Source organism: Excalfactoria chinensis, chromosome 4, assembly GCF_039878825.1.
Source record: "Excalfactoria chinensis isolate bCotChi1 chromosome 4, bCotChi1.hap2, whole genome shotgun sequence".
Classification (NCBI taxonomy): Eukaryota; Metazoa; Chordata; class Aves; order Galliformes; family Phasianidae; genus Excalfactoria; species Excalfactoria chinensis.
This window is the reverse complement of record NC_092828.1, coordinates 28,783,425-28,795,682: the sequence shown is the minus strand read 5'-3', so window position 1 is coordinate 28,795,682 and position 12,258 is coordinate 28,783,425. Positions and strand designations below refer to the sequence as shown.

The window sequence follows — 12,258 nt, the reverse complement described above, 5'->3', positions numbered from 1 at the left end:
ATGATTTGTTTTTATATCAGAGTCTTTTGACTTTTTGTTGGCTTGGTCCTGGTCAAAACAAATTCCCAGTTCTAATCCTTGGAAAATAATCAGACAAGTTTGTAAAAGTTTGCACTTGAAACTGAAGGATGAAGTCAGTGACATCAGCTATCCTCTTTTTCTAAGATGGCTTGAAAACCTTACACACAGAGAAGAAATTCAAAACGATGAAAGGTAAGTTTTCTCTACTGAATTTACATCAGATAGTTACGCTTTTCTAGATGTTTGTCATACCTCTTAAAAGAGAATGTAGAGATAATGATGTTAAATTGGCTTTGCACACTAAAACATCACAAGTAAGGACATTTGAACATCTCAGCAGAAGTATACTTTAATACAAATTTAGTATTCAGAACACGCTTAGTTCCTTATATTGCTTTGCATTCTGCTCTGGGCCATCTGATATGCAGTTTAAACTTATTTGATTCCTCTGACAATTAGCAAATTTCTCACAAGGAAAATATTAGAAAAGCATTTAATTTATTTTTATAATGGTCAGATAAACTGAGCACAGCATCATCCCTCAAGTTGTGTTTCACTCACATCCAAATTACCTGCTACCTGACCCCTATCCATATAATAATTACATTAGTCTATTGCCTGTAGAAGACAGTCAGTGACAATCTCATTCTGATATCAATATTCAAAGTAAGTATCCATTTGGAACATCTAATACTTTGTTCTAAAGTCTGAGCAGCCAAGACTTGACTATTTGTGTCCAAGTTTAAATGCAACACAAAGGACTCAGCTGCAGAAGGGGATTATTTTGCTTTCAATTCTGCAAAATAATTAAAATACTTGTGTATGTACAGAGACTAAAATACAAGAAAAATCCATGGTATGTGCTGGCATATTGTGTGTAAGTCAGAAATTTGACTAGAATACAAATAATAACATTAAGTACGCAAGGAACCAGGTCATTTAGCCTCACACCTCCTTCCCTTCAATCTCAGGAACAATATGGTTGTTTTTGTTTACCCCTTATCAGGAATGCTGTTGTTCAGGCTTCTGTCATAACACAATTTAACTACAGTATCCAGGCCCCTGGTTTTCGGTAACAGTGCTTTATGACCAACATAAAATGTGCCCCAAGAGATTACTCTGGCTTTTTGCTTTGAGGATATTGCACTTGTCTACTACTGAGCAGTAGACATACACTGTCTATTAGCCGGCATACAGCTGCCTCCTTGACTTTCCACCTCAGCAGTTTTACTTCCATCTCTTTCCTTTCTAGAGCTTTCTCAGTTCTTTGTCTCCTCCTGCAGCTCCCAAAGCTTTCATTTTAACTTTGTACAACTTCTGCACAGATTTTCCCACATATATGTTCATTCATTTGTAACAGATAGTATCCTTTTAACACAAGAATACTTCTCACGTTTATCTATAAAGATACAATTTACTTGTTCTTCAGATCCATTCTAAATTTTTCATCTCTGCTAAGCTTCCTCTAAGAAATCAGGAAACAACTGGTATTACAGTTAAGTGGTCAGAACCATTTGTTAATACATCTGTTTTTCTGTTTACTATTGCAATCATGTGTGTTCCATCTAGTATGTTAAGCAACTACTACAAAGAGAACTTAACACCAAACCCTTCTTTACATAGTGATGAGCTAGTATTGATAGAAACAATTACTAAGATGTGGTTTCCTGTCAGATAACAACTGAAACAATGTTCTTTTTATCCATTCATTGGGAAATAACTCATCTGCACTTCCTCCTCTGGTACAGTGATTGCATGTCAGAATTTGAAGTGGAACATGTCTATATAGAGACAATGTAACAGATTTGCTGTTGTACAGCTCAGAGCTTTTACTTAGTCCTACTGATGTGTTTACTTTCACTTGAGGTTTTAGCTAAATGATTACTAACCTACACTTTAAACAGCATATATTTAAGATAATCACACCACTAAATACTATAGGAAGTAAACAAATTCACACCTAGATAGACTTAAGTCCACATTTTTAATTTGCTTATAAGAAAACCATTTCCCTGGTCTGGAAGGCATCCCCCTAATGCTTTACTATAGTATGTAGGTATAGACTTGAAAATAATTTTTCTGGAGTTTGTGAGAGTTCTGATAATAAACTGTGCCACAAACCTGGCCTGTACCCAAGACAATAAATCAGTGAATCAAATGCCACTGTCGAAAGTATGTGAATGTATAAACTTACAGTTATACATATAATACATTTAAAACTTGTATGTCAAAACAAAGTCTTTGGTTTGGTCTTCATTCTGCTGCCAAACCTATCAACACCTCACTTACCTCTCTTACAATCACTTCCTTTGATCAACCTCTTTTATGTTTTGGTTATTCAAAGTAACCCATCTGATCACATTTGGTCACAATTAAATTATTTCTTTTGGATTCCTAAGAATTATAGATTTACCCAGAAGAAAAACAATCAAATTTATGGTAATTGCACTGTCCAGGAGAGTGTCACTGCTCAGAGTTCCCAGTTAATTAGAAGAAAATTTTAATAAATGTAATGCTAGCAAATGCTAGCTTCTGTCAGAAGCTGCTCATTAAAATGTCCAAGATACATAATTGGCTAGAAGGAGCAGTGTGAATTACAGGATCAGTATATGACTTAATTGATTTGTATTGAATATTTTTCACTGGCACCCCTTTGGGATGCTACTGTTTACTTATCTCCAAAATCCTTACTATATCTTTAACAGGAAAGAAAATACAGCGTTACATAAAACAGACAATAGCTGCTTAAGATTTGAAGAAGGGTAAAACACAAAGTGCACAGAAATCAGTAGTGAGAGCACCATGTTCGAAAGGAAGCACTAACTATACTTTATTTAGGTGAGTCTCTCTAGCTTAGGATTGCCTGCATAGCTACATTTATTTAAAAAAAAAAAAAACTTTATTTATTTTATTTTATTTTTAAATTCAAAAGTTACATAGTGCTTAAAGACAGTATATTGAGTCAAAGATGAGGACTTCTGATCCAGCAACTCATCTGGTTTGCTAGAGAACACAAAGCAATCCGCACTGAGGATTTACTGACCAGCCTTCCAATAACATGATTTCTTTGGCATTCTCACCAATTAATAATCACCTCTCATCAATTATTTAGTCCTCCTTATTTATCACAGTTTAACTATAAAAGTTCTCATTATCTGCATAATAGAGAAAATGAGGCTCTCAAATGAAATAAAAATCACTCAGAAACAAGCATTTAGTACTTTACAAATCTCATTTCACACCTGTTTCAAAATTTGGTGCCAATAATATCTCCATTTCAGATTAGATATATGCTTAGAAAAAAGGAAGTAATTATGATTTTACAGTTATTGTGTATCATTTTTTAATATCAAGATACAATTAGCAAAACCGGTGTTTAAAAATACCGTTTAATTATGTCTACCCTGCACTTAGTTATATTAAAGTTGATTGCTACATTCCTTCTGTGGGCACCTCTAGTAGTAGTAGTAGTGAAAATACTGTTCATATTCACAAACACAGACCTCTGCAGTAATGTGTGTAATCTTGAGTTCATTGTTTTTTCACACATCAGAATTGTTTGAGAGACCTGAATCATGGACAGGCTCCCTCTTTCCCTTTCCTAAAGCTAAACTTTGTTGAAATACTGGCTCTTAGGAAGCCAGTCCTACTGGGTACCCCTGCTATAGACAGTGTCAAAAGAGTTTATGAAATCACCTACCAACAGCCATTAAGAATTTTACATGTATTCATATTTTATTCTGATCAGGAGACCAGAAATGGTCTAGATACTTGCATGAACTGCATGAAATTTGTTCTCTTACGGATTTTGTGGCAGTCTTCCTTGATTTTGTACTTAATCTCAGTAGTTTGAGTAAAAATATAAATCTTACCTCCCTGTATTCTTAACTTTTTTGTATATGGTAAGCTGAAGTGCTAATCTCTCTTCTACAATTTACATTTCAGAAATCTCTGTTTCTGTTCTTTTGTTGGTATTCCTTATAGCTAAATCTAAAGATGAGTCACCATATTTTATGAAGAACATCCATGAGACCTCTGTCATTAGGAACTTATTAATCCTTTATGGTCTTACATCAGGCATAAATATTTAGTACTATGTTGTCAAAGGAAAATCTGTTGTATCTTCTTCGCCATGTACATGTTTGAGTAACATCTGCACTTTTTTTCCAAGCTGGCATTGTGTGTTTTTTTGTGGCTTCACACATTTGTGCCTATCTGCAGTTTCCCCACTGAGGGGCTTTCTTCAGCCTAACATTCAGTGCTATCTGTGGTGACAAAACTTCATGTTCAGGCTAGAGTGCTCAGACCAGATGGTAATAAAAAGGACGTGCTATGGCTATCTTGCTCTTGATGTAGTTCCCACTCCTTCCCATAATGGTTCATATCATGTAACCTAAGCCTCTTAGGAGTACTAAAACTGCTTTTCAGTATTACTGCGGTTGAACCAGGAACTCTCTTATTGTCTACACTAAAGGAGAAAAGAATCATTAAGGAACTGTGTTGCCGTTTGTTGGTTTTTGTTTGTTTGTTTGTTTTTCTGCTGTTGTTGTTTCTAAACTCTGAAAAAAAAAGCATGGACACTTTCAGCTATTTTAACCTTCAGTCATAACTACCAATTTCCTATTAGCAGAATTGTTGATGTTACAAACACAGTTGTGTCTTGATGTTACAAATACAACCAGTGCCTCTTAACGCTCTTGTAAGCCTGGTAAATGTTGCTTTGTCACCTATGAAAAGTGCTGTTATTGATTGCCTTGGGTTTCCTTCAAGCACCCTTCCCTTTCCTTCTGAGTCCTGTGGTAGTAAAACTCACTATTTGAGGGCAAATCTAGCCTAGTCAGCAACTGAGGCCAAACTTACATATCAAAAAATTTCAGTCATACTTCAATACTTGTACTTTTAATGCAGGACAAATACACTACATATAAGTAAAGCTTTTGTTCTTCCATGTTACAACATTATTCAAGTTATCTGTTGAAAAGGTACAAGGAAAAGCTTATTGTAGAACTTGACTGTAGTAAGGACTGGGAGGAAAAAGCATTGCTTTTTTTACTATCTTCTTCTCTTCCCCCAGACCTCCACCACTATCCTTTGAGACCCGGGATCCTCAGCACCAACTGTTAACATATTACGTTATTCAGGTTACTTAAGAACACGGAACTGTATCTATCCTCTTCAAATCCTTAATGGTAGCTGGTGAGATTTTCAAGGATGGATGAATCAGAACACTATCATTGTTCAGCAGAGAAGGATGTAAAGTAAGTCTATTTAGGGACAGAAGCTAGAAATAATAGGAGAAAAGACTCAGTCTTTGGAATTTCCTGCTTTACAGCAGCATTAGATGTGCCGTTATGGAACAATAGATTTGAACAGAAAAATACATTTAATGAGTAAAAAAAAAGAAAGCAGGAGTAGATCTAAATGCTGTCATTCAGCATGCCTTAGCTCAGAGATACATTCTACCCCTGAAGTATGTACTTCTGTCCACAATCACACCATAATCCTTCCCATCCATGAAGTTTTCCATTACATCAGTGCCTTTGAGTCTTTTCAGCTTTTTGTTTTCAGGCTGGGCTCAAGACAGTTAAGGTAATTCACAATAACAGAAATATCAACAACTCATGGCTTTTTTTTTTTTTTGGTATGGTACTACACTTTTGGTAAAATACTTGCGTGAAGAAGCCACATTATTTGAAGAAAAATGAACAAAGTCTGAGTATCTATGGTACAATCATTTCCCTAACAGAATGCTCTGCACTACATCCAACAGCATATGAAGAAAATACATTCTGTCAGTGAGTAACAGCAACACAATATTGAAATGGTGATATAGGAAAGGATCGGTATCATGTGGTACAACACCATCAAACTATATATTTGTAAAATTCACATTTACAAATATCCAAGAACTGTCCATGTTACACAGACAGACTCACTGGAGCAGAACTTTTTTCCATGTGATGTAATTTACCTGCTCCAGATGAACCCTCATTGTTGGTGTATCATACACAATACCTGATCCTTCCAATACAGAAGCAGCGTTCAGCTGTTCCACAGTGCAACCTTATACAGTGCACACTAATTTGATATCTGAGAGTGGTTTCTAGGCATGTGACATCTGTACGGTTACTCATGTTGGTCATATATGTAAGCCTATGGCCTTCCAGGGACTAGCCCATAGATGGACGGCAGATTACGTTCCCACATTAACACTCTTAAAAGGTTATTGTGCTCCACAGACCACATGGTTGGTCGATGCTTATCAGTGTTTGTTCAAATCTAATGATTTTAAACAAACATACCAAACTGTTACAGCACTTGATTTTGCCTTCTTTGGTCCCCCTCTTCATTTTTATTCTTATTTGCACCTGCTGCTGTAATACAACGTTTTAGCATTGATCTTCCTGCTTTTGCTTTGCTGGTGATGTGTTTATGATCACAACACATGGACACAGAGTCACCTTCAAGAGTCATCTCTCTCAAAAACGTTTGAAGTGACTCATGTTAAAGCATGACAGCTGGTGTTATTTACCTCACTGCAGACCAAAACAGTCTGACTTTGCATAACCTACAGACTTTCAAATCAAGTACAATCATTTCCCAGATTGAAATCATGGCTCTACTTAAATAAAAAATTAAAAAAAAAAACAAAAAAAAAAAACTTTCACACTTGAACTGAAACTTAACATCAACATTTCCTTGGCTGAAATATCCAACTTGTCTCATATTATTCTCAAGACCTTCTTAGTAATCTTCTGTTAAAAAATATAGCTGATTGTGAGATGAAAAATATTCTTCCTCTTCACTGCCTGTTTGATTTCGACATTTGTGACTGGACTCTACCTCTTAATTCCTTATATCACATACCGTTAGTCCATATTGGGCACACACTTTACTTAGACAATGCTTTTTCCCCTCTGACTCATTAACATTCTTCCTCCTAGCCATATTCCTTTCCAGCACCTCCATGGCCATTACTGACAGTCACCGATTTGATTTACAAATACCTCAGAGGGGATCAGATGTTGCCAAAGAGACAGTAAGGCAACAGAGGGAAGCCAGGAACTGATATGAGAAAGAAGACAAAGGAAGAACAACAGAATGGAAAGAATGCAGAATATTGTTCTCAATAATAAGAGACTAATAAGATGCATCTACCAGCACCTAACTAGCTGTACACTGATTTAACACAGTTAGTCCTCGTATGCTTTCTTACACCATAAATTCTTCACAATAGGATATATCCAGCTTGAGCTGTAAGGTCCTTGACTTTTTGCATACTACTGTGTCAATAATTCTTACTGTAATAAAAGAGGCTCTCTTTGTTAGAGATTTACAAGCACCTTAAAGGAAATGCTAGATCATAATTAAAGACTCAATCATGAATATTCATGTAGAACTGCACTGTAAATATTCATTCCACTTAAAAGAACACAGAAAAAAGTGGATCTCTAAACAATTTATTATTTGACCTCCACACATAAGAAACTGTGGTATGCATTCACCTATTAGTGAAATCCTGAAACAATTTGAGGAAGATGGAGCTTTTCTAACGGGGAAAATGCATGGTTGCAATCTGTTTATAAACTGCTATTTCTAAATGCAAAGTTTCATTTGGGAAATAGTTGCTGACCATGCTTGTCCAAATACCTTTACAGCACACATACACAGAAATAACACATTGGAATTTGGCTCCTAATTACAGAACACTGGTTACTAATTTAACTATAGAGATCCCAGACCTCAAATTCCTGATCTCATGCCCACTCAACTGTCCAAACAAATGGTTCATCTCAGTGTAACTGAAAACCACGTAATTAAGAGTTAATACCAATCATTTCTTTCCTCTAGTTGCAAAGCAAATCATAGTATTCAGTTGCCAGATTAGTCAAATGCATTTCAGCATTAGGTAATTAAGAATTATATTGGTAGGAATACACCTGGTAGTTCAATGTTACTTTTATTATAGAAGTATGTATTGAGGGACTGTAGTTTTATTGACCTCTCTAAAACAGTCGTGTCGTGACTAATATCTATTCAGAGCAATTCATTTTGCCTTGAAAACCTACAGTATGAACACACAGCCTCAATCAGATGACTTACTGTGTTTCAACTACTGCCTTACATTTGCATTCATGGTTTTATTTATTTTTCGTTAAGCAGAAAGCCTGCCGCTGGGATCGTTCAATAAAAGTTTAACCGCCCTGTGCTGTTAATTGTGCTCGTGCTCCGTGTGGAGTGCTGGTTTCCTTCCTTGTATCGAGCACTGAGCGGAGGGACACAATGGGCGTGTTGTGCTCTGTGCAGCACGGTATGTGCCATATCTGAACGGGAGGTGTGAGCTGGCTGTGTCACTGCTGCTCTTACCAGTGCCAGTACCACAAAACAATCAACCACAGCACTGGGGCATGCAGACCATGGAAGGCTGGTGAAAAAGCTACTCCTTATTATGACCTACATATTGCATAGCAGCAGTCAGACAATTTAAAGCTAGTTACACTGAGGCTGAGCACAACGCATCAATCCCAGTCACAAATAATTGAATGACTGGAGGCTTTTCAAATACATTTGCAAGTTTGATAACGCATTATATCCCGTGCTATCCTGACACAAAGCACAACGGAAAACGAAAACCCCTTTTTGTAGGAAACGCAAGCATATTATTACGTCTGCTATCACAAGCAATCTTTTGACTCGACAGCTACATAGAACACAACACAAGATGCAGTCAGACCAACGCACTCAGCCATCACTCCACACAAGTCCCTGATCAAACCATCCCTTAAACACAAAGGTACCTGCCGAAGCTTATTTCCCGCGAGCGGTTTTGCTCGGAACGCAGTTTCACAGGGCAGAACCAGTCCCCGCAGAGCCGTACCTCTCCCCGGAGCCGGGATGCTCGGCAGCCTCCCTTTGTGCGGAGCGCAGCGGCACACCCTCGGCGCGCAGCCCGCGGGGTCGGAAGGCCGGGCGGGGCCGGACCGGCACCTGCCCGCTGCGAACCGCGGGGCCGCCAGCCCCTGCTCGGCCCTCGCGGCGGGCACCGAGATAACGCCGTAGGGCTGCCTCGCCTTTACGAGACAAAAACCCGCTCGGCTGCCTGACAGCAGATATGCGGCGTTATCGCTCCGCATTCCGCCTCCGATCAGCCAGCGGCAGCAGCAGTCACCGGCTTGTCAAAATGGCAGCTCCAACGCGCTAACCCGCTGTCATTACTCACTCGCGCGCCAGTTTCTTCTGTGTCCTCTGAGAAGACGCGTGTTTATTGCACGGCAGAGCCCGGCACACCATGTCACATTGTTTTCCACCAGCAAAATGGCTGGTCCCTTCAACACCGCCGCCGCCGCCGGCCCGCGGGGCTGCCCCGGCTTGCGGGAGCCATGGCAACAGCCCGCCGCCGGCCCGCCCAGCTCGCACCGCCCGGCCCGCCCCCGGCCGCGGCCCCGCTCTGTGAGGGGGCTGCGAGGGATCGGGGCCAGTGCGGTGTCCGCTGCGTTGTGTGAACGCGTGCCGGCCAGTGCTCTCTGGGCCCGCTGAATTTGGGCACGAGAGCCGTTTGACAGGGCGAAGTGTCTGCTGTAAATATTTAGTAAGGGGGAAGAAGCGTTACGCAGCAACGCAAAGGTGATGAAACCCCACTCATTTACCACAGAAGCAATCAGAGTTACCCTGACTTCGTTAGTCTTCATGTGTTAAAGGTTGCTGCTTATTAGGCAAATTTCAGAAGATTGCACACTGAAATCACCTAATGAAACAATTTCATCCTACTTGAAGTAGTACCACATGTCTCAGTGCAGGGAGGAGAGGAGGCAATTCTGAACAAGGTGGAACTGCTGGTAGGAGTTCCTGCCCTGTCTGGTCGTTCTCTCTGTTCTCAACCACCGAACACAAATAAAAGCCAGTAAAGCATACTCAGTGCTATTCAACTTAACCTTCTGAAAAACATTTAAAAATACTGGAAGTATTTAAGCATGCTGCATTTGATACACAAGAACAGAGTACTGACTGAGGATGGTTTATTTCAGTCCCTTCCTAGCCATCAATATGGATTTGTGTAAACTGCAGCCTTTCCTTGACCAGTCTCACATGTTGTATTGCTACAAAAGGCTTACCAGCCCCAAACACAGTGTGCAGACTGAGCTGTACTGCTCCTCCACCCATCCAAGCCCCATTTCTGATACTGGGCACCCATCTTTCAGTATAGACAGAAGCAGAGATCTAAGGTCTCCTAGGTTAGATTTACACATTTCTTTCCACAGCATCTTTACTCTGGTGCTCTTGTTTTAGTTCCTCTTGAGGTCCTTAATACTCATAAATACTAATAAGAAGAATAAGATGAAAATTGTTTATGGGATACATGCTTTGTGCCGTGGTTACAGTCCAACAATACTTTCTGATCAGAAGTCTGCTGATTTGGCAACCTGGTTCTGAAGCTTTTGGCTGGGAAACATTAAACTACTGAAGTAATTATTTACACACAAACTAAGTATTAAAGCAGAACCACTCTGCAAGAATAGCGTTTCACCATGTTCAGTTCACTGACTTTTTTGTTAATGAGCAACATGAAGAAGACTGTAGATCCAGTCCCTTGCTTCTCAGTGCACTGACACAGCCACTAACTCTACCAAAACATGCTTCAGTTAGTGGAAATGAGGTCTCTATCACTCTAAAGTCCTAACATGCTGTAGTTTCCATTACAACATTCTCCACAGGCAGGCTAAAAATCTTCTTTAAAAACTCACTGCCTCTACTTTTCACCAATAGGTTAGAGCTTGGAAAGGTTTCAAGATGCTTGTCCATATATATTTATCTCTATATAGTGTTAATTTAAAATACAGTGGAAGCGCAGTATTTTGGGAAAAGGGGTTCTTGAAGGTATTTTAAAAGAACTATCTGAAGAAGACAACATACTAACTCAATCTTCAGGGCTCTAACTCCTTCCAGCTAAAAGCAACAGTGCTTTAGTCTGTGGTATACTTGCAGGACCTTCACTACTTTTCCTTCTTTTTGCTAACATAGACCATTAGGGGGAAGTTAGAAGAGACTTAATTGAAGGGCAGATTATGGCTCCAGTTCAGCAAACCGTTAAATCATGTGTGAGAACCTAACCTGTCTGGCATTACTGAGAAGCTCCATAGATATCTGAGAAAGTTTTGTTGCATGCTCTGCTCATCTAGTCTTCTCTGCTGCCATCGAACTGGATAAACTAGCCAAGCACCATTGCTCATGTATAGTGATGTGTCTGGGAAAAGCACATGAAACTGAAATGATGTCTACTGCCATCACATAAAAATTCTGGTTCAAAGTATATAGTTGTATTGCCCCTGCAATGAGTATTTAAGCAGTCAAAGGTAACCACTTGCTTGCTGTGGTCGAAACATGACCAGAAATAGAACACTGGCTGGTATCTTAGCTTTGTCTCATTCAAGTGGGAATTTAAATAAGTTTCCTGATCTTACTTGTAGCATCTAGGAGATGGATGCTTACTTCAAAAAACAGCTGAAAAAGCTCACTAGTCCTTCACTAGCCCATAGTCAACGGCCTTCATTTTGAGACAGAATAATAAGCAGCATTATTCTTAGCCTTATCTATAGATACTGTATCAGTGTATCCTTCACCACTCTGATTTAGCCCTTCCTGCCATTTTTCTTCATAAAGTAGTTTCTGGATGTCTCCAATAAGCTTCACAGAACAGAAAACTATACCTTCAGTGAAGCAACAATGCAATCTTAGACCTTCAATCATCAATTGCTTACATTTTATTAAAATTATGTTATGAAAAATAAGTTCAACTTCAGCAACTTCATTGCATTCCCAAATAGTTTTAAAAGCATGATCTGTAACAAATAAAGGGTATTGACATCCATTGACAGGAAATAGCAAAAGAACAGATCCTAATAAATAACAAATTACTATATTAAGGCTAGTATTTTATATTCTGCATTACTGTAATTGTTCCTAGATATATTTCACTAATAGGAAAATATCTGCTATACAGTCCTAAATGCCATTGGAAATTACAGGTATTTTAGAAACTCTTTCCATTTCTGTAAAAATTTGATATTATATTTAAATTGAAGGTACTTTCATAAAGGCAAAATTGGACTGCTGTCACCACAACAAAAAATAAAGGCATGATTTATTAGTAAAAGAAACTTGAACTCCACAAATGATTGAATATTATTATTATTATTATTATTTTAATTGTTTGGTCATTTTGCCTAAACACAAAATAAG

At 38.7% G+C, this 12,258-nt stretch overlaps 1 protein-coding gene across 32 annotated transcripts in view; it reads right to left on the bottom strand.

The window, feature by feature from the left end:
- Window positions 1-9,417, bottom strand: part of SORBS2 (sorbin and SH3 domain containing 2) — a 137,339-nt gene extending 127,922 nt beyond the window's left edge. For 28 of the 32 annotated variants that reach the window (XM_072335955.1, XM_072335976.1, XM_072335954.1 and 25 more), the window contains exon 1: window positions 9,242-9,417. The gene's annotated coding sequence lies outside the window, so the exon portion shown is untranslated. The other 4 variants (XM_072335958.1, XM_072335960.1, XM_072335959.1 and 1 more) reach the window with 3 other exon arrangements.
- Between the last annotated feature and the right edge of the window lie 2,841 nt (window positions 9,418-12,258).